This window comes from Arachis hypogaea, chromosome 10, assembly GCF_003086295.3.
Source record: "Arachis hypogaea cultivar Tifrunner chromosome 10, arahy.Tifrunner.gnm2.J5K5, whole genome shotgun sequence".
Taxonomy (NCBI): domain Eukaryota; kingdom Viridiplantae; phylum Streptophyta; class Magnoliopsida; order Fabales; family Fabaceae; genus Arachis; species Arachis hypogaea.
In genome coordinates this window covers 75,482,734-75,486,964 of record NC_092045.1, presented here as the reverse complement: position 1 = coordinate 75,486,964, position 4,231 = coordinate 75,482,734, and the positions used below count along the sequence as shown (strand labels likewise).

Sequence of the window (4,231 nt, the reverse complement as noted above, 5' to 3'; positions counted from 1 at the left end):
GAATTATGGTTTCCTCCTTCACCCACGGTCTCTCTCTCGGCCTTTCTTTCTTTTTTTGCCAAGTTCAATTCGGTGGTGAGAGTAAAAAAATGAAAGTGATAAGGCTAATAGGAATGGATGAATAATTTTTGGTGGCTAATGCTTCATTAGGTGTCATTGATTAATAATTAAAAATGGCATGTGTAACAATTATATATATATATATATATATATATATATATATATGCACAAGAGTACATAAACCACGTTTCTAATTCTTTCATTTGGTTATATATATATAAAGAGAGCATGTGTCATGCTATAACCAAGTAATAATATAATATTGTAATAATATAATATTGTAATAATATAATACAAACCACGTTTGGCTCCATGTTTTCTTAATGGCTTCGGCCAAATAAACATAACTAAATAATAATAATAATAATTATAATAATAAAAATATTTTAAAAATTTTTTATAAATTTTAAACTTAAATTATCATAAAATTTAATTTAATTACTTTTAGAAAAATAATACTCTTTAAATAAAATAATACATTATTATTTAATTTTTCAAAAATTCGGGTGTTATATTCCACACACTTTATAAAAATTTTCGTCCTCGAAAATTGATACAAAGCAAAAGATATTTTATATCACTTCATTTTTTAAACACATTTAAAGAAGAAGCAAAAATATCTCAGCATATATACATATATACAACTATCAAATACTTTGATAGTCATATGGGATAAAGATACAAAGATAAAAGTGTGGTTGCAAGCAAAAGTAACAAGGGAGGTTCGATGCAAAAGATAACATGGTTTAATCATGTAATGGTAAGGCATGACAACGAAAGGTTATAAAACATGCATGGGGTTAAAATGACGTGCTTAACATCTACACACTAATTTAATCTCACACCAACTTCAGGGCTTCAATTCCAAACTTTAACCTGAGGTATATTCGCCACTCCAAAATGTACTTTAACAAGTAGACTATTCGTGAATTTTCTCAACCTCATCAAACACTTTGCAACCCAATACTGGTCACAAATAATCTTCCACAAACTTTTTTAGGGGACTCAGAACCGTAAAATATCCTGTGACGTCACACGCTTACAAGCTCTACCTTTCGTGTTAACGAAACAAACCATAAAGAGCTAACGCACCACTTGCTATGTATAACGGCCGCGTGTGACATCAAAACAAATCTCAAGTCACTAAAAAGATACAAGACTTTAGAGAAAGAACAAGTAGTTCGGACAAGGTTCACAAAGATTTCAACGATTCACTTTAATGCATTAAACAAGTGCAAAATTACATCAAAGAATATACGAGTCAAGAAGAGGAGTTTAAATAACACAAGGTAGATATCTAAGAAATTGAAGAAGACATATACAATTAGGATCAAATGAGAAAGCATATGAATAAGGAACAAAGTTGAAAAATAATTAGTTAACTTTTCAAGAAAGAAATCTCGAATAAGAAACTCTCGGCAAACCATGAAAGAATAGATACGTAATCGATTATAATCAAGAAATTAACTCCTAACGTTCCCAAAACCCATGATTCACGTTACCTATTACTTCTATCTCGTCTATGATAATCCATTAGTGTTTCCATATACATGAATTATTAGTATTAAGTTGGCCAGACCTAATACCATGAGAGATGCAACGGTCGACTAACAGCATTAATCAATAGACAATCATGCATTTGAAACTCAAACTCTTGTCAGTGGGACAAGTCCTACTGCATGACAGACTCTCAGAGTATGCAGTAAAGCATAGTCAGTCCATTCCCAAGGCTCTAACGGGAACAAAAAACTCTGATACCATAATGTAACACCCTAACTTTTGGCACGTCATGATCGTACCAAAAGTGAGGCATTACTGACCTGTTTTCCGTATTTACTATTTAATACTGAGCCTTTAGTTCGATTTCACATTTCAGTTTTTGAGAAAAAGCCGAAAAATTTTGTTTCTATTAGTTAAAATCATATATAAAGATCTCCAAGCAATACTAGTCACATAGTTGTTAATAATAATAAATATCATACAAAAGAATTCAAGTGAAACTCAGATACAACTCCTATTCCTCTGTATAAAATAAAATCTTAACTAACAAAGGCGAGGGAATTCTAGGAAAGCTACTCAACACATAAACTTAACTCAAATAAGACTAATAACCGCCCGCAACTTCAAACTGAGTCTTCGAACCTGTGTCACTGAAAGGGTGGAAGATTTTGGGGTGAGAACAAACCACGCGTTCTCAGTAGGGATTGGGAATGCCGTAAGAGTGATGAAATAAAATGCAAATAATTAACTTACTTAGTAAAACTATTATGTTAAACCTTTGGAAATACTTTTATTTCTACCTTAGATAAATAATTACTTTTCTTTAAATTCCTAAACTCAAAACAGATCTTAATCACAAAATTAGCCATACCAACCATCTCTCAGTCACATAATCACTTTTCAACCACAACATCTCACCTCAATATATCCGTGAACTAACAGTACAAGTAAGGGATTCAAACCATCATACAAACAAGTCACAACAAGGCAAACAGCACAATCACAAAGAAATAGGATAAGCAAGCGCAATCAAATGCAAATGTGCAAACAACATGATACATGTCTATCCCTAATGCAGGCCATGAGCTCATGTGTCGGTTGCCTACCCACTCCCGACATTACCCGGGTACAAGTCCCAGTTATGACTTTCCAGATACATACAGTGTGCTTATAAGTCGTACGGCTAGGCCGCATACAGTGTGACTTTAAGTCGTACGACTAGGCCGCATACAGTGTGACTTTCCAAATCAATAAGCGTACATCTCGAAAACAGTTCTCAGTGTGTGGGCGTCCCCACTTTACATTTGGCACTAAGGCCCAAACAATGTCACATCTGCTCTCCTGTGGCAGTCATTTCATTAATTCATACATTCCTTTAATCTTTGTTCTCTGCTCTCCTGTGGCAGAGATTCCTTTAATTTTCTTTCTTTCCTTTACTTTTCGTTCTTCCTCTTCTTTTCTTTCTTATCAAATCGAACTTAAAACATAACTTAAAGCAAAATCCCTTCTCAAAAGATTGAGTTTGAAACATCATACTTTTCTTAATAAATCGGTTTGAAAACAAAACTCTTTTCGTAATAAATCAAAAACAAGTAATATTCTTAAATTAAATTTGCTTTTAAAACTAAAGGAAATTTATTTCTTCATTTAGACTTTACAAATCCCTCCAACCATACTCGTTTAACATTTAATACTAACCAAAATCACATTCTTCCGTATTTTTACCAGCCCTTCATCAGCACCTATTCATCATCATGCTAATACCAAAATCAGTTACCATCCACTTTCATAACCATAAATTTCAGCATCGAACACAGTCTCAATTCAAATCCAATTCATAAACTCAAATCACATTTCAATTTAACAAGTAACACCAAATTGACCAACACTCACAACTACAATAAATTCTCATCAATTAAATACACAAAACACGTGTAAATTATTTGTAATTACTCAATAAACTTTTTGGCATTCTTAAATTAAAAACTTATAATTTTAAAATAAAACTCCCTACCTCTGTATGAAATCAAAATCAACGAAAGCTCCGAAAAACTTTCAGATCGAGCTGCTGAAGAGGAAAGCGTCAGAAATCATCTGTGCCTCTTTGAATTTCAATTGGCCAAACTCAAGAGACAGGAGAACTACGTTATCGTCAACTTCTACCGAATAAAAATAACACCAACATATAGAGGAGAAGGATACGAACACTTTTATCGGATTAAAATTTTTATTGGAATTACAGATCTCAAGAAATCAAAACCGAAAGATCAAAAGGAATCATGGTTTCCTCCTTCACCCACGGTCTCTCTCTCGGCCTTTCTTTTTTTTTTTTTTTGTCGAGTTCAATTCGGTGGTGAGAATAAAGAAATGAAAGTGATAAGGCTAATAGGAATGGATAATTTGTGGTGGCTAATGCTTCATTAGGTGTCATTGATTAATAATTAAGAATGGCATGTGTAACAATTATATGTATGTATATATATATATATGCACAAGAGCACATAAGCCACGTTTCTAATTCTTTCATTTGCTTATATATATAAAGAGAGCATGTGTCATGCTATAACCAAGTAATAATATAATATTGTAATAATATAATACAAACCACGTTTGGCTCCATGTTTTCTTAATGGCTTCGGCCAAATAAACATAACTAAATAATAATAATAAT

General features: G+C 32.5%; 1 long non-coding RNA gene across 1 annotated transcript; it reads right to left on the bottom strand.

Annotated features, from left to right (window-relative positions):
• Window positions 1-1,994: 1,994 nt before the first annotated feature.
• Window positions 1,995-3,994, bottom strand: LOC140175497 (uncharacterized). The gene is made up of 2 exons (XR_011866315.1): window positions 3,575-3,994; window positions 1,995-2,210 (listed from the first exon to the last, which is right to left on the bottom strand). It is a non-coding gene; the product is annotated as an uncharacterized lncRNA (long non-coding RNA).
• Between the last annotated feature and the right edge of the window lie 237 nt (window positions 3,995-4,231).